The sequence below is a fragment of the Carettochelys insculpta genome, chromosome 1 (genome assembly GCF_033958435.1).
Source record: "Carettochelys insculpta isolate YL-2023 chromosome 1, ASM3395843v1, whole genome shotgun sequence".
Lineage (NCBI taxonomy): Eukaryota > Metazoa > Chordata > Testudines > Carettochelyidae > Carettochelys > Carettochelys insculpta.
The window spans coordinates 172694599-172713374 of NC_134137.1; the positions used below are offsets into that span (position 1 = coordinate 172694599).

General features: G+C 44.0%; 1 protein-coding gene across 1 annotated transcript in view; it reads right to left on the reverse strand.

Annotated features, from left to right (window-relative positions):
* The window catches only part of PKNOX1 (PBX/knotted 1 homeobox 1), a 72903-nt gene extending 68145 nt beyond the window's left edge, over positions 1-4758 (reverse strand). The window contains exon 1 of the mRNA XM_074995630.1: positions 4713-4758. The gene's annotated coding sequence lies outside the window, so the exon portion shown is untranslated. The remainder of the gene's footprint in view (positions 1-4712) is intronic.
* Between the last annotated feature and the right edge of the window lie 14018 nt (positions 4759-18776).

The following is an 18776-nucleotide window of genomic DNA, read 5'->3' on the forward strand; positions in this document are numbered from 1 at the left end:
CCAAAATGAACCATGAATTTGGTAGATGCCTACCCAATGGCATAGAGCAGCTACATGAGAGACATTACACCAATGCAGCTGTGCTGCTGTAAGGTCTCTGGCATAGACAGTCTCAGTATCCCCTTTCTACAGAGGAAGAAACTGAATTATTACTATTTATTTACCTCGCGGGAGTGTTTTAAGGCTTACTTAGCTAAAATTTGACACTGTCAGCTGATAGTTACTTGTATTTTCTACTCCCCAATTTCCACTTCATTCTGTGGTATCAACTTTCCATGTTTATGCATCAAAATCACTTTCATGATGGTGAAATGTGAGATCACAAATAAGCAATGTCAGTGAATTAACTGAGTAAAAGGAACATTTGCTTACATGTGAAAATATTTTAGTATTCAGTAATCACGGGAAAGGATACAATAGCTTTTGATAAATTAATACTTGACTGGGTCCAACCACAGGAAAGACTGAAATCTTCACCTCTTTCTTTAACGTGCTTTTTTGAAAGCCCTACAACACTTACAAAGCAGCGAGTGTCTGTACAGATTAAGACAATAAAAATGGAGTAAGATAATTCCTTGAGAGATTTACTCTTTTTAACAGTATACATCCCATTAACAAATTAGGTAAAAGGCACCAGCTACTGCAAGAGATGCATAATACACCTGGATTTTAAAACTACAATAAAACAGCTCCAACTGTTTCACTTACAACACCAAGATAAAGACATAAATCTGATTTACTGCAGTAAAGCAATTTTGTAAACTCAGGTACACATGACAATTTTGCAGAAATGCCTCGACCACTAAATGTCTGTGGGAATTGTATTTCTGATCCACACTCTTTGGTAATAAGGACATTAAAAGAACCATTACAACAGACAATTCCATGAATGCAGTGGTACTGTGGGTCATTCATATTTGGTTGTATGTTATTAGTCCATTCAGTACCGTATAAATCCAATGGTTATGTAAGGCAGGGATGTGCAAAGTAGGTGGCAGTCCCCTCAGAATGGCGTGAAGTTTCATAAGGTGGTAGGCACAGCATGATTAGCTGCTGGGTTTCAGGCTCATCCATCTCATTTAAAAAATTGCAGCAGGTTACTGTTTTTAAGTGTATGTGTATTTACATTTATATACTGATAAAGTTTTCGTATTCTACATATTTAAAACATGCCACAAGGGTTTTCATTTTCCTATTACCATAGCCAAAATTTCCATTGGTTTGGATTACATTAGACTGGTTGGGGCGGCCCTGCTAACTGCAGGGACAAACAGTAGAGCCAGACAAAGAGTTTGCTCACCCCTGAAGTTTCCTACTCCATTTCCAGTTTACTTATATAATCAGCCATCATTAAAACCTTTGTGATTTTAATATACCATTGTATTTGCTGTGTGGGTAAAACAATATGCTGTATACAAACTGGTTCTTACCTAATAGCTTTTTTGTTTTTGTTTTAAGAGAAAAAGCACAGCAATTAAAACTAGCAAAAGACACTGTTAGAATCTGAAAAATCTGCAATTCAACATGCACTTCTAGTATACCACCCAATTCTTATTAACAAGTAGTAGTAGCATCCTTCAGTCTACATAGACTATGGAACTATGGGAACCACCCAATTCTTATAATCAATTCAAATGGGAGTATAGTGAATGCAGCATAAGGACTCAAACAGACCACCTCAAACAAGTACCCAGGCATCTACTACTAACGATATTTGACGTGGAAAACAATACAAATAATAAAAATCTAAAAGTTAGCCCTTTAACTATAAAGAAAATTCATGTAAACCAACAACTTGTATGCCAAACCGGCCTTTCCAAAGGTGGGTCACGAGGTCCATTGTAACACACCATGCAGAATTCTTAAGCTTCCATAAAGGATATAGCAAATGGTAACTAGTTACTGTTCTAGTTCAGCAAAGCACTTAAAGCAAGTAACATCTATCTCACAGATTAAAAGAAGTAGATGTAATTAATCTGTATTACAAATGGAGAAACAAGTAAAGTGGAGCGCCCAAGGTCACTCAACAGATCAGTGACAGACCTGGGAACAGAACTGCAGCGTTTCTAACTTTACAGCATCTACACTGGGGTGAGCAAAAAGTGCACATACGTTAGCCATGTCCACCCAAACACTTTACCTGTGTTCCCACAAGAAGTTTCCGTGGGCCGTGGTTTGCCATTCCCATCTAATGGGAGCTGCAAGAAGCAGTGGTCCCGCCCACCCACTCCCCGCAGCCCCCATTGGCTAGGAATTGCAAACTGTGGCCAACAAGAGCTGTGAGCAGCCATACCTCTGGACATGCAGGTAAATAAAGTGTCTGATGGCCTGCCAGGGACTAACCTTGGTCAACTGCATCAGCAGGCTGCTTATTGCCTATCCTCCCCTGCACCACCCTGCCAGTGAAGTCACTTTAAGCATGTGACTATTTTCATTATGTCCTTAAATTACACACACATCTCATAGAGCTGGAAGGGACCTTGGGAGGTCATTGAGACCAGTCCCCCGACCTCTTGGCAGGACCAAGCACCATCCCTGACAGAGTAAGGATTAAATTAAGAATTTGCCATGAAACGTACATATTTATGCTGACATTTGTGCCCTTTATTATAAATCGGGGCAAGGTAATATCTTACATTGAACGTATTCATGATGAAAGACTAAACTGAAGATATGTTTGGAATCCAAACTGAGCACAGAAGTTATTCCTATGTGTGACAAAAAATAAAGCAGCACTAATTTTAACCTTAGTAAAAGCAAAGAAAAACCTCATAAGACACACTGTACTATTTCACCAAACTAAATTTCTCAGCTATTTTCAATAATTTAAGACAGTTCATTATACCTTTTTGTACTTACTAATTTACACACATTCTGCAATTTTTGGCAAAGGTATTAAGAAAATGTGTTCAAAATATATTTTTATTATCTGCTATGCTGGTGATCGCGGGTTTGGATCAGGAAATGTCTGATGCTCTTGTGGTCATTAGTTATCTGGCATGCAATAAAACCTGAGAAATTAAAAGTATCCTGTAGGCAAAATTAACATTCCTGAAATAAATTTTAGGGCTTGTCCATCCCTCCCGTCTGCCCCGCCCCCGACACACCACTTTGACTATACATGTATAGTTAAAGAGATACAACTCCTTTATGTAGGCTTGTTTATGCCAGTGTAGTTTATATCAATAAATAAATAATTCCTATATGAGAATAACTGTATTCCCAAACTCTGTATAAATAGGTATTCTGTTGTTTATAAATCCTTCATGTAAATATCACAGATGTTAGAATAAGCAAGCTACAGAATTAGGATCAGTGTACAAGAAATTTTTTTAATCATTTAAATTGGGTATTTTAAATTAGATGATCCTTTTACAATAGACATTGAGCTTCAGGAACAATTAAAAAACCTGAAAAAACAAAAAGCTAATTGAGGGTCTATTTCAGTATCCAGATAAAATTCATTATTACCATGAATATGTAGTACAATAGTGGGCACACATGCCCATCAAGCTTTGGGCCCAAGTTGTTCTATGGGCTGTGCAAATAGGAAGGAAATCATGCTCCACGTTTCAAATTACTTATAAACTGAAACAAGCTGCAACAAGAATAACACAGCGAGCCAGAGTGGAAAGGGAGAAGAAATGTAGACCTAATTCACTGCACCTAATACACTTACCAACCAGCACCTAGCTTAGCTATGAGCACAACTAGCAATTTTTCAGTCACTTTAAGTTGAGCATTGCCCACCGCTATTGAAGAGAATCGCCCTTAAAGGGCAGGCTGGTTGTCCTGGCCAAAGTGGAATTCAAGATAGGATGAGGGGACGGGGGGCTGTGAACGACACAGTATCCTTGAGGTTCAGGTCGGTGCCTAGTGACCCATTTCTGCAGGTCCGGTACAGCAGCGCCCCGCTCGCGTGCTGTGAGTGGGAGCTCCTCGGGGCCGGAGCCGGGCGGGCACAGTTCCCCGCCCCGCCTAGAGGGAGCCGCGGCGGACGACGGCAGACGCTAGGGAGCTCAGACCACTCAGGTCGGGTGTGGCCTGCCTGTAACTCAACGGCTCTCGACACGAGCCCGAAGCTGCGCGGCAGTGGCTGGCCGGGCTCGCCGGGGAGCTAGCGGCGTTGACTCCCGAGATGCTCTGGCCCGGGGGAAGCTCCCGCCCGCGCTGGGCCCGGCGGCTGCCAGAGACCAAGCAGCAGCAGCTGCCTTATCTCAGCCAGACACAGCCGCGGGCCAGGCGGGGCCGCAGCCACCTCCCCCTAGAGCGGGGGAGAAGGGGGCAGCGCCCCCGCGGTCACCTCCCACCCAGCCGCCCCGCCAGGGCCCGAGACTATCTGAATCCTTGTGAAGGCCCTTTAAATACGCCCCCCCGGCCGCGCGGCGCGAACAGCTGTTATCCGGCCTCTTCCTGGCGCGCCGCCTCCCTCGCGCGCCCACAAAGGCAACGGTTAGTCGGCGGCTGTTCCAGAAATTTCCTCGCTCCCCCTCCCCTCCCCGCGCCTTCCCGCCGCCGCCGCCGCCCCTCTCCACCCCCCCCCCCCCCCCGTTGAGTACAACGCGGATGCCCCCCGCCCCGCTGCTCCGTGTGGCGGGCTCTCGCTTCCGCCAGCCCCGGTCTGCCTGTGTGTCTGGGCCCGGCCAGCCGGCGGCGGCGGGCGCGCCGTGATGGATGGCTGGCTGGGAGCGGGTTTGAGTGACAGCGCTTACCTGGGTGCCAATCTTCGTCACACTGACAAGCGGCTGCAGCAATCGGGACCCGCACCGCCGCGACTCGCGTCACCGCGCACACACACACCCGACCAATCGCTGGCCGCGCCTCACTATACGACAGCACGCCGCGCAACACGCCTCATGAATATTCACTAAAAGGGCGGGGTACGCGCCGGTCTTGGACACGCCTATCAAAACGCTCGCCTTAAGGGGGTGGTGCGCGTCCTCGCGTCTTAATGAATATTCATGAGGGAGGCGGGCGCTTTCTCTGTCACACCCCTTTGCCCGCCTTTTCTGTGTGGTCGGGGTGACAGGGAGGTGAAACCAATCCCCAGGGGCAGCGCGCGGTGGGGGGAAGAGAGGGGCGGAACATACCAAGTGAGGCCCTCCCTCCCTCTGACTGGAGCCCGGATCGGTGCGGGAGAGGATGTCCCATCCCCCCAGGGGCGGGATAGCGGTTGCTCAGCTGTCCCTTGCAGTGCTGCCCTGAGCTGGAGGCCTGCATTTGGGTCACGTGCTTTGCTTCCCCAGTTCACCAGTGCCCTTGCTGCCCGGAGACCCCTCCCTCCTGACCCTGGCAGCTGTGGGGTCGCCGCAGACCCTTGGGTGTGTGGCATTGTCACTCCCCATGTCCCCATCACTGCCCTGACCCCCAGCACGCAAGGACTTTCTGCTCATTCCGCACTAGCCAGCCCATTGCTGCCTGCTGTCACGGGTGCAAATAAAGGCAGGGGCGAGGGGAGCAGCCTGGGGAGCCTGGCAGGGCCTGTCTCAGCAGAGCAATTGGTGTTACACAAAGGGGCACTCCTGCATGCTGTTTGCCACTCTTCTGCAGAGCCAGACAGTGGGAAGAGCTCTGGCCCTCTGAGCTGCTGAAATTGACATCAGGCTAGCAACACACAAGCCAGACCTATAGCCCCTAAATGTGGCCCCACTTCACCCCATCTATTGAAGTCTTGCTTTGTCCCCACCTGCTATCAGGCTTCAGACACTGGCACTGAATTTCAAACCTTCCTAGGGGTGCTCCCCTGGGCTATGCCCAGGCCTGCCCCTACTCTACGTCTTCTCCCGAAGTCCCACCTTTTCTCTGCTTCTTCCCACCTGTGCTGTGTCCCCACCCAGTCTCTTCCTCATCCAATTCCACCCCTCCTCCAACCACACTTCGCTCCTCACCCCTCTAATTTTTAACCACCCATACACAAGGGAGATCTCTGCCCAGCTTTTCTCCCTGGGAATTTGGTCAGCCTACGTCTCCTAGCCAGTCATATATGGTCATTTTTACCTTTTTGCTTGAGGCGGCCTACAAGGCTTAGTCTATACCTAAACTTGGGTAGACCTAACTACATTGCTCAGGGCTCTAAAAATTTCAACCCTGTGCAACATAGTTAGGTTAACCTAACCCCTACTGCAGACACAGCTAGGTCAACCTCAGCTTTTTCAAGTGACCTAGGTACTACCTGTCAGATGGATGAACTACATCAAAGACACACCCCTTCTGTAGATGCAGGAAGTGTCTATATTACAGTCTTACTGCTGCAGCACCCTTGCTGCCCTAGTGTGGTGTGTAGACTATACTCAGTGGGGCCAAAAGACACCATGGATCCTGAGGTACAGTGAGAGGATGGCACAGGTCCATGCCCCACGGAAGAAGTGAGGCCCAGGGTGGTAAGGGTAGGGCCTAGGGCAATGAGCCCTCAGCACCCCACGAATCACAGTGCCAGCCCCTCCCCGGCCCCACTTCCCTCAGAGCCACATGCAGTAGTGCTGCTACAGCACTTCAAAGGGGCCTTGACCCCCCAGCTGCCAACACAGCAGTAGCAACCAGAGCCTTGGGCTTGTTTGAATTTCCCACCCCCCACCCTTCTTTTGCCACTTCTCCAGACATTCGAATCCACATGAAATTAGAGATTTTGAATGTGATAAAGAATTAATAACATTTTATATTTTTATTTATTTGCCTTCTTACTTTTGAGCCTTTTAGAATTCATGTCATGCTTTAATCTGCAATCACTGGGGCTAGAAACTTCCTCTTTAAAATGAAACCTGACTCCAGAATATAAGGCTTTAAGAAAAAACACCAAAATAACAAGAGACCTGCATTAAAATTGCAAGGGGTGGCAACAGCTGGAAGGAACAAACTGGGCGGGGGAGGGGGAAGAGAGAGGGAAATGTAGAAAATTAGATGAAAGAATATGCATGCTTTTCTGTTGCAACCCCTAGCTGCCAAACACTCATGTGCTCACTCCTACTTCTCCCCACCTCCCAGGACCGTAAAGGGTCCCAGACAGGGAAAATAACAGAGGAGAGCCATAATGTAGGGTATGAGTGAACTCATACCTGCACTCTGTAGAGTCCCCTAACAGTGAGAACACACAATATAACCCAATGGTGAGAATGATATACAAGTCTCCTTTTTGACTTACAAAATACTATGCAAGGTGAATACAAAACCCTTTTTGAATGAAATGGTTGTCATAGCTCAACTCCCCTCCTTGGCTCAGCAAGGGAACCCATCCTAGGCTCACTGCACCTCTCACTTCTGACTGAGGCATTGCCAGGCTGAACAGTCACCTACTTCCACTGTGTTATGCCCCAAACATAGAGACTATGGTTACACTAGTGAGTTTTGCCAACAAAACCGGTGGAACGTCCACACACAAAATGCATTTTGTCAGTAGTTTGTTGACAAAACGCAGTGCTTTCACTGGCAGTGTTCTGCCCCTCTGCCACTAGGGATAACACAGCTGTCAAGAGATTCTGTCAACCAAAAAACTGTCTGCTATGCTTCTGGGTGCCTGTTTTGTTGAGAGCAGCCAGGCGGTCCAGCCGCTCTGATGACAGAGCAGAGTGCTCTTCCGATTGTCTTGTGTGTGTGGCCACACTCTGTCAACAGAAGTTTTGTCAGGAAATCTCTTCCAACAGTGACTTCTGTCAACAGATCGCTGTAGTGTAGCCATAGCCATACATAGTAAGGCTACCTTTAATGGTGTAAGCCCCAATCCTGCCAACACTCACACTTAAGCTTAATATTATTATCATGAGAAACCCTGAGGATTTTCATAAGACTGCTCATGATTGTAAATTTGGGCAGATGTATAAGTTTTAGCAGGATCAGAACCCAAGTTATTAAAGATACCCTTAACATATAACAAGCCCAATTCAATTCTGTTATCAGGGATACAAATATGATTACAATTTTCTGAAATTGGACTTGTACAGCTGTGTCTCAGGGCAAAACTGGATCCTTTATATATACACACAGCATACCTGTTAGAGTTCTCTGATAGCTTTAACTTATGCAGTTCATAAGTTCTAAGGCTGCGTCTACAGTAGCAAGTTCTTTCGAAAGACCCCATGAAGTGACTACACACAAAGTGTTCTTTTGAAAGGAAAAGAATGCGGTGCTCCTTCTGAAAGCTTCTTTTGAAAGAAAACGTGTCTAGACACTCCTCAGGGCCCTTCATTTGAAAGAGCAGTCCTCATGGCACCTGATGTTTCAATGTTTGGCCTGTTCTTTCAAAAGAGGAGGGACTGTGTGGACGCTGTCTTTCGAACGAGGAGATCATTCTTTTGATCCACTTTCTTGTGTGCGGCCGTGCTCTTTTGAAAGAAGTCTTCCGGAAGAGCTTCCTTCAAAAGATCTCGGTAGTGTAGACGTAGCCTAAATGTCATAGGCCATGTCTACACTAGCCCCAAACTTCGAAATGGCCACGCAAATGGCCATTTCGAAGTTTACTAATGAACCGCTGAAATGCATATTCAGTGCTTCATTAGCATGCGGGCGGCCGCGGCACTTCAAAATTGACGCGCCTCGCCGCCGCGCATCTCGTCCAGACGGGGCTCCTTTTCAAAAGGACCCCGCCTACTTTGAAGTCCCCTTATTCCCATCAGCTCATGGGAATAAGGGGACTTTGAAGTAGGTGGGGTCCTTTCGAAAAGGAGCCCCGTCGGGACGAGCCGTGCGGCAGCGAGGCGCGTCAATTTCAAAGTGCCGCAGCCGCCCGCATGCTAATGAAGCGCTGAATATGCATTTCAGAGCTTCATTAGTAAACTTCAAAATGGCCATTTGCGTGGCCATTTCGAAGTTTGGGGCTAGTGTAGACATAGCCATAGTGATGTAAGTTTTGTACTTAACATATTCAAAGAAAAAAGGAAACGTTTCATTTAGGATATTTGTCAATTTGCTATGAATAATTTGCTAAGAATAATTTGTCTTTGCTGTGTACTTTGAAGCTTTTTGAGGTGTAAGCATTAAAGCTATGTTTTAAAAGTTATGTTGGGATGGGAAAATCCCACACACAATGTGTATAACATGCTGAAAAAAACTTTAGTTCCAATGATCAAGTTGAGATGCTGCTGCCATAATAGCATTTTCCACAGATTTCCATCACAATGAGGTCAGTTTCTTAAGAGCTGAGTTTTAACAAAGTGCTGCTCAAGTACTGCTCTTTTGTTAATAATGAAAAAAGAACAGTTAAACAATACAAGATACATATTAAATATGTTTATCCTGTGGCTATTTGGAGCGCATCTAGAAAAATCAGCCTTTGTACATCCTGTTCATGTATGCTGAGCACTCATATAGTCTACTAGCAGTTTTAAAGGGCATAGTAACAGTAATGAAAACATTGTAATTTACAGTAGACATCAGCTACACTTTAATGTTAATAATAATCTGCTCAAGTTAATATTAATTATTTAACTGAGAACAAGTAGATGTTAAGTCCCTAACATTCCCTCTAGGCAAAAAAGTTAAGATATCATATTCCACAGCCAGTTTGGGCTCATACCAAATGCTGGTACTGCAGTGCAGTATGGCTCAAAGGGAATTCTGCACCCTGAGCAAGATGCAATCCTTTGGATGAGACATCATGCAGTAGTTTTCTTTTATCTGTCTTTGTTCAAGATTAAAAATAAAGACCTCAGGGCATTTCCCAAAAGGAGAAAGAAAGAAATCCTACGTCCTGTTTGGCATCCCTCTCTCATAAAAACAAGTTCTAATTTCCAGGGCTGTATGTTAGCTGAATCACTGGCTGCATTATAGTTATTCCATCTGTTTATACAGTTGAGTCATTGCATTACCAGTATTTAATGCGTTATCTGGAAAGCATGTTAGGCTATCATGAGTATAAAAGCATTATATATGTTTCATTCTATATGTTCTACAGTACCTTAACACACTTCATTCCCTTGAAAACATCTGAGGCGATCATAATTTTAAACACACAGCTGAAAAGTTAGCTCAGAGTATTAGCATAACAAATGCAGCAGAGTATTCTGAAAATTCCACCCACACAATTCTATATTGCCATCCTGCCTTCAACACTCTTTACTGCAGGAATTTAGTGGTAATTGAATTAAATTATTTCGTAACTCAGCACATTTATTTTCCATTTGAGATACCAAACATATTTATACATACAGAGTTTGAGGGGAATGACCTGTTTTTATTGGTGTCAAGGAATTGTACATATCTGGTCACTTGACAGCAAACTTTTTTCCCAAGATGTAAACTGTTTAAAAAGACACAGTAAATTTTAAACCTACATTCCCCCCTGCTTTTTTTGTGGATGGGGCACAAAAAGGGGGCATTCCTTAGATGTACAATCACGTTGATTTAAATACAAAAATGAAATGAGAACATATTGTTTAACTATTACCCTGTAGTGTCGCAAATGCAAACAGTAGTGTTATAACCAATGTATAAGAACCTAATGACACTGACCAGAAATAAAAGTAAAAAACAATTAGTCTACTTTCACTTTCCAATATATGGGCCAAATCCATCTCCCGAGTGTCAAGTCAGTTGAAAGACTCCTGTTGACTTACCATGGGAGATGGACTGGATCCTACAGGAAACACAATGACAAGTCAAAAGAAATCAGAGGTTCTCAAACTACAGTCCACAGAACACTTGCTTTCTCCTCAAACTATAGTCCACAAAACACCATCTTTACTCTTCATATCCAGCTGCTTTTATAGGTCTCTCTTCAGGGGTTTTACAGCACAAGAGAATTGAAAGGCTTTCAAAAAGCATCTGGGAATGAGGTGAAAAAGGCAGCAGCCCTGCTTACGCTGTATAAATGGAACAGGAGGGGAATCGAGTTATGCTGAGCAACTGGAATAAAAAATAGAAGCACTGTGTCCAAGGGAAGCAGAACAAAACAAAACAAGGCTGCTTGGTGGTATGTCCAAAAGATCTGGTGGCTGCTGGAGATTTGTCCAGGAGAAAATAGAATCAAGCTCTGGGAAAATGCATGCAGAGAAACAGGGGGACTGTCTAGGAAGAAGCTAGTCCAGTGAAAGAAAGATGGCAAGACAATACAGAAGCATGAACAGAGAGAAACAGAACAAATGGGAGGGGAAAATGAAAGGAAGAGGAAAAGTAGAGAATATTATTAACTTTTAAGAAAAGACATAACAAATTCTATTAAGGGAATTAAAATACATATTTTCCTGATAATACTGTTCAGTACAAATAACTGCTGTAGTTCCCAGTTTGATACTGTATGATTATGAAGAACCTCTATGAAGATGTGGTCTATACTATCAACCTATTTGAGAATTCCAGGAATATAAAAAAAAGTAAACAGTATTTTTAAAATATTTTCTTTGAAATATGTAAAATGCTAGTAGCGGTGCTAAGGATATTTCAAGATAGTGTACTTTTATGTTGATTATGTACCTTTTATAAAATTTCAATACACTTAGGTAAACTATACACTTATAAATATCACACAGAGTTGTGTCCAGAATTCAAATGTCGCCATCATCACCTCAAGTACTTTGTGTCTCAGAAATTCTATGTGACTTTGCCACTTTCACAGAGACTACAACAGCCCTCTGAGTTACTGTAAATGAACCTTTCATACCTATAGATGGACACACACTATAAAACATTATGAAATATCAGAAGTTCCTGCAATAAAATACCCTCTTCACAGATGCTTTCTGACATTATCCACAGTAAAGATTTCAGATGTCCAACTCAGCTTTCTGTCTCAAGGGACTGTTCCACATAACCTGATTTATGAATACTACCAGCAAACACCATCAGGTTCATTCACTTCTTGCCAAGCTGCTTCCTGCAAATGAAAATTTCTGCTGACAAAAATGAACATGTTTCTATTTCCCATATATTTTTGATACCAAAAGATTGAAACAAACCTACTCAGTGTCTATTTCAGTGTGACATCATTCATATAAATACTCTGCATACCTATTTGAACTTTTAATTAACATTTTTTAATAAAAAAGGCGCCCAGTGATAGCTGCTCCAGAAGCCATAAAAACTATACATTTCTGAATTTGCACTATTACAATTTTTTGCCTTTATTGTAGTAATGTGATTAGAAGATAAATCAGAAACTGAACCTATTTGTGTGGAAAACATAATGATTACATGAGTTCCACATTACCCACCAATGGATAGTACTGTGGTGGGACATTATTTGTGTAGCTAAGAGAGAAAGGTTTCAAAATTTTTGTTTCCCTGTCAAGCTTTGGTTCAGGCTCTCCTCATCATCCCTATTGTTGATAAGGGTTTTCTCAATGGGAATATAACTGTAGTCATTGCCAGGATCCATTGACTCAGAATTACTTCCCTGCCCAATACCTCATCCCTCCACACATTTAGCACCCTCCTCTCACTGGAACACAAAATGAGAGGAGGAAGGCCAGAGAGAGCCCAGCTTCCTAGCCCCAAAACCTCAACATGCACCAGAAGACTAACCTTTGACTAACCATGACCTTAGTACCCTTTTTTGCCAATACCCACCCCCCCACTCTTCCTTTACAGCCCTCTAAATAAATAAAATAAAAACATTATATTTTGGAAAAAGTTTCATTTATTGGTTAACAAGCTTCAGGGTTTGATGGGTAGAGATGGTTGTGTCACAGTTTATGGGGGGATACATAAAGGGCAAGGAAATAGCATGGTTGGTGGGGTGCCAGTTGATGTGCTTCACGCTTATTCACAAACATGGTTTTCAAGGCATCCCTTATTTTTAGTGTGTCTTTCAGGGCTTTCCTGTTTTCCCTTGAGGTTGATTGCTGATAATTTTTTGATAAGACCACTGCCTCACCCCCCCACAGAGGCATGACACTTCCCCCCTTGCCTGGCAAATGTTATGAAGAATACAGCAGGCCCAAATCAGAAGGGTAGTGTTCACTTCACTGAGGTCTAAGTGGATCAGAAGGCACCTAAACCTTGCTTTTAAACAGCCAAAGGCCCATTCTACCACCATTCTGCACCTGCTCAGCCTGTAGTTAAACAGCTCCTCACTAAAATCCAGGGCACCTGTGTAGGGCTTCATGAGCCAAGGGAACAAAGGGTAAGCAGGGTCACCCAAAACCACTATGGGCAATTCCACTCCCTCAGTGTTAATTTTCTAGTCTGGGAAGAAAGTAGCACTGTGGATCCTTCTAAACAGACCAGAATTCCTAAAGATTCATGCATCATGCACCCTTCCCAATCAGCCCACGTTGATGTCAGTGAAACAACCTTTGTGATCCACCAATGCCTCCAACACCATAGAGAAGTACTCCTTCTACTGATGTCTGAGGTCCAGTGCCAGGATGGAGATGTGTGTTCCACCTATGGCCCCACTGTAGTTAGGGAACCCCATGACAGCAAATCCATCCACTACCTCTTGCACATTCCCCAGAGTCACTTTCTTCTGCAGAAGCAGCAGGCTGATCACCTTGGCTACCTGGATGACAATAGCCTCCACCGTAGATTTGCCCACTCCAAATTGATTGCCCATTGACACAGAGCTGTCTGGCACTGCAAACTTCCAAAGAGTAATTACAACATGCTTTTTAACTGTCAAAGCAGGTCTCAGTCTGGCATCACTGCACTTCAGTGCAGGAGACAGCAGTACACAAAGGTCCTTGAAAGTGGCCTTATGCATGTGGAAGTTTTGCAGCCACTGCTGATCACACCACGACTGCAAAATGATGTGATCCCACCAGTCTGTGCTGGTTTTGTGGCTCCAGAACCTTTACTCCATGCTGTACAGTGACTCCAGTGCTGCCAGAAAATCCACAGTAGTTCTCTCCAGAGATTCATGTCTGTCAATGGCCCAGGCAATACTGAGCTTGTTATGCACTATGTTCAGAAGATACTACATCACAGTGTGTGCATTAAGCACAAAATACTGCATCAAACTTTGAAACGTATTGGGATCCATGTTCATATCTGGAATGGCAGCTGACAGTCAAGATGAAAAGTGTGCAAAAATTTAATTTTTTTGCAGGCAGAAGCGGGAGGTCAGGAAAATGCATTCTGGGATGGTGACATCAGAACCCCAGAAATATTTGTGGTCACTTTTGGTATACTGTATACCTCTCTAGCTGCAGTAAGATACCTATAATTTACTATATGGTGTAGCAATCCCTACATAGTGTTACCTAATCGAGTCTACCTATTTTAAACAAAACAAAGGATATTAAAAAAAGAAGGGGGGGTGGAATATAAAGCTATACATTTTATAATGCAAAAGGGGACCATTCATCACATGACACTGAGTGAATAATATATTGAAAAAAATAAGGTGAATATTGAAGAACAATATAAAATATGAACTTTATACAGTTATGAGGTTTTGGTAAGATCTCATGGGATCTCTAACACACTCCAGTGCCCTTAGTCTGCAATCTGATACTTGATAGTATAGCCAAGATTTGAAAAAATAAAAGCTTGATATAATGAAATGGGTGGGGCAGGTTAAGGTAAAGAAAAGGGGGCTAAAAGTAACAAAGATTTTTGAAAATAATAAAAAGGGAACAATGAGCATTGATGGAAGGAAATGTATACACACCCATAACCTTTCGAAAGGTGTTGAAGCTGTTAATTTAGGAGTTTGTCCACAACTCAGTATCTTGCAGGAATGGGCCTCATGAGTGGAAAACCACCAAAATTTTACTCTATATTTATCTAAACAGTACAAATAAATTAGACACGGAGTACTTTCACCATGATAACTATGTAGTGACAAGGAAAAATCCTGGCACCACTGAAATTAATGGGAATTTTGCCATTGACTTCAGTGGAGCCAGAATTTTACCCATAATCTCAACATTACGTAGAATATTTCATTTTGCTTAAACTTTTATTACCTATTGTTTGAAAATTCCTATAACAAACTCTGTATTTTTGCATATCACTATCGTGTCTCTCTCATTACTATAGCTCAGGAAACAGGATTTGCTAATCACTTGTATTTCCAGTCTGGCTATCTGTGCAAGAGCAAGTCACACCATGGTTTAGTTCCTATATAAACAAAGTAATATTAAAATGATGTTTGAAATGCGACTGTGAAAATGCTGTCTTTTTTCAACAGACCTTTTTCTTATGTGCATTCAGAGATTCAAGAGCTTACTTTACTAAAACTGTAGTAAGCTTTCATTGGTTACTTATAAAAATATCTGTTTTGTGATCTAAAACCAACTGAGAAAATCCACATTGTAAAAATGAAAAGTCTGTTAACACCATGAATGGCTTATTTGGAACAGCATTCTTAGTTTGACATAGCTGTTTCAAAATCTTGTGTTGTATTTCAAAGGTGAAAAATTTTCTTGTAAGTGATGTGGCCCAAGCACTTTATGCCACCTGGCAGAAGGCTCAGGGATATGTAGAGGTGCAGAGATCCCTTGACCTCACCAAAAGACTGTTATGCAAATTCTCTAATGAAAGCTTATGTCACATTGTTCGTCCTAATCACCGTGAGATGTATATATGGGAAGCACGAGTATTTACGTGTATATTCTGAAAATTACCGGCTGTATTCCTTGTTGCTAAATGCATGTCATTCAAACTGAAAAAAGCTTCTGCAGCTTGGAAGTCAGACACACCTATCTCCTTTGTGGACCACTGTGTCTTGTGTTTTAAACTAGCATAATGAATAATATGTTGATGAAAAGCTTGCAGAGACTTCAGAAGGAAATTAACAGGCAAGGTAAACAGGGTGTAGGGGGGACCCCTATTTTGAGGTGAAGATAAAAAGTCTGGTCTAGTAAATCTGGGGTGCAGTCATGTTTCCTGCAATCCTTTAGTCTGTGAAGACTCAGTGCCAACTGGCATGACTATGAAAGGAGGATCTGTCACCCTGGTTGAAAATGCTTGGAAAAGGACATAGGGTAAGTTATTCAGCAGGAAACAGGAATGACTTGTGAGTTGTTTCAGCTCTACAAGGCATGCTAGGATTTTGGCTTTACATAATCATTTATTTCCAATATTCTTACTATCATTGGAACCTCTGTTCTTTGATAAAACTTTCTTTCTCCCCACTATAAATATATCTAAGTGCTGTCTGTTAAGCAGAGTGGATCCTGAGTTAAAATTAGTGAAGTCATCTGTCCTATTCCTTTGGGAGCAATGAATCATTGAGTTGTGTGAGCATTCAGTATTTGTTATCAGAGTTGAGCACTCCAGCCAGACATGGGAGTAACTAACGCGCAGAGATAGCAAGGCTACTAAAGGCTAGGCAAGCAGTGATTGTGTTGCCAACAGCTGGCAGAATCATGGAGCTGATCCATAGCAGACACAGGCAAGATTTCCTCAATCTCAGGTCAAGTGGGAATTAGGTGCCTCACAATCCTGGGCGGCATACTACTGGTGCTTTCAGAGCCGACAGCTCGCTGCTTTTGCTGCTGCTCTCAACTTTTCCATGATACAGCAGAGTAAAATAGATCAAACTGGCCAGGTTCACAGAACACCCAAACAAATGTGAAACTGACAGTAAACAGATTTTCACTTCTTGCTTCATCACAGTATGCCAACTCTGAATTTTATCATGAGTTTCATTAAATGCAATGTTTTATTTAAGGCTCCAGTTGCCAGAACCATGTTATTACCTGAGAAACTCAACTTCCATTAAAAAACCCTCAATTTCTTCGTCCCTCATAGTTTCAAGGAAAAACTTAAAAATGCAAACAGTTAAGGCTCCAAGAGCAGCAAACAAATAAAAACAATACGTCCTTTCTTAGTAACACTCATAATTTTTAAGCCATTGTAATGATTTTTTGGGAACACCTCATGATTTTCAACGCTCAGCTGCAATAATCGGGAAAGCGCTATATGATAGCCAACGCAAATAGTGAAGTGATCCATTAAGAAGGGATACCCAGGCATAAGGAGCATGGGGCAGATGGGTTAAGTCCCTCACCGCAGATAGCAGCAACCACAAGGCCGTGGAAAGTGTGGCCAAGCAGATCCCTTTATGCCCTTTGGTATCCACAAAGATGCTGGAGAAGTTCAGAGCGCTGTAGATTATGCTTGCTTCACACAGCCAAACAGTGAAGCAACAGAGTGTGGTGGTGGAGTTGGGAGAAAACACTCCTCTCTTCCAGCAGATGAATGGAAGGAGGTTAGAAATAAGGCTTCAGTTTTATCAGATACCTGCTAAGAAGGGGTTGATATAAAGCCCATGGAGCAGGATCCAACGACCTAGTAGGAATCACCATTTTTCCTTTACACCTCTGATAATAGGCCATGGACTGGTAAAGAAAGGTTACTTACCATAGTAACAGTGGTTCTTCGAGATGTGTCCCCGTGGGTGCTCCACATTAGGTGTCGGGCTCGCCTGGCACTGCAGATCGGATCTTCCAAGCAGTTTCTGCCGGACCGTGCATGCGCCGGTGCGCGCCACTCCCCCGCGCGCTCCTGGCCACGTGCGCGATCCAGTCCCCACCAGCTCCTTGACCAACCGCCTAGGATGCTCCTGCAAAACACTAAACAGAGATCCGAAGCGGGGAGGATGGGCGGGTAGTGGAGCACCCACGGGGACACATCTCGAAGAACCACCGTTACTACGGTGAGTAACCTTTCCTTCTTCTTCGAGTGTCCCTGTGGGTGCTCCACATTAGGTGACTACCCAGCAGTAACCCAAGATAGGAGGTGGGTAATCGGATTATGTCAGCTTGTCCCCGAGAGGACCGCTGTCGAGAGACGGGTATCCTCTTGGAATACCCTGTGAAGGGCGTAATGTTTGGCGAAGGTGTCATAGGATGACCAGGTCGCCGCTCTGCAAATGTCTTTTAGCGCAACGCCCTTGAAAAAGGCTGTTGATGCCGCCACCGCCCTAGTGGAATGAGCCCTGGGCGGGGCCAGTAAAGGAGTCTTTTTGAGTTCGTAGCACATTTTTATGCAGGATACGATGTGCTTCAAGATTCTCTGCGAAGAGAGACCTTCTCCTTTCGATTTGGGAGCGAGAGAGACTAGGAGTCTATCCGTTTTCCGGGAGGACTTGGTCCTGTCTATATAGGAGGCTAGTGCCCTCCTCACATCCAGGAGGTGTAGGCACGCCTCTTTGTTAGAGTTATGAGGCTTTGGATAAAACGAGGGTAAAACAATAGGTTCGTTAATGTGAAACTCAGAAGAAACTTTAGGAACAAAGGCTGGATGCAGCTGTATGGTTACCGCCTCCTTGGAAAAAACAGTGCAGGGTGGCGTTGCCATAACTGCCGCAAGCTCGCTCACCCTGCGAGCTGACGTGATTGCGAGAAGAAAGGTCGTCTTTATCGTAAGGAGGAGGAGGGAAACCGTGGCCAAAGGCTCGAACGGTGGTCCCGTTAGTGCATTAAGCACCAGGTCCAAGTTCCACGAAGGTGGAAGCGGTTTCCGAGGGGGGTATAGGTTTACCAACCCTTTGAGGAACCTGGTAACCATGGGATGGGCAAACACCGTTTGGTAGAACACCATGCCGGGAAGCGAGTCCATTTCTGCTTGTAGGTCTTCCTGGTGGAAGTCCTCCTGCTACTTTCTAAGACTTGTTGCACTTCTTCCGTACATGTGCTCTCTAGGGAGCTGAGCCATGGATTAACCACGCTTGTAGTCGCAGGCCTTGGGGGTGCGGATGCACTGTGGACCCCTGGGCTTGCGTGAGCAGATCCGGTGCCACCGGAAGGGGCATCGGTGGATGGTCCGACATGCGCAGGAGTAGGGGGAACCATTCCTGTCGATCGCACGTTGGGACTATCAGGATCATTCGGGCTCCTTCCCTCCTGGCTTTCTGCAAGATTTTGTGGATCAGCACTGTGGGAAGAAAGGCGTAAAGCAGG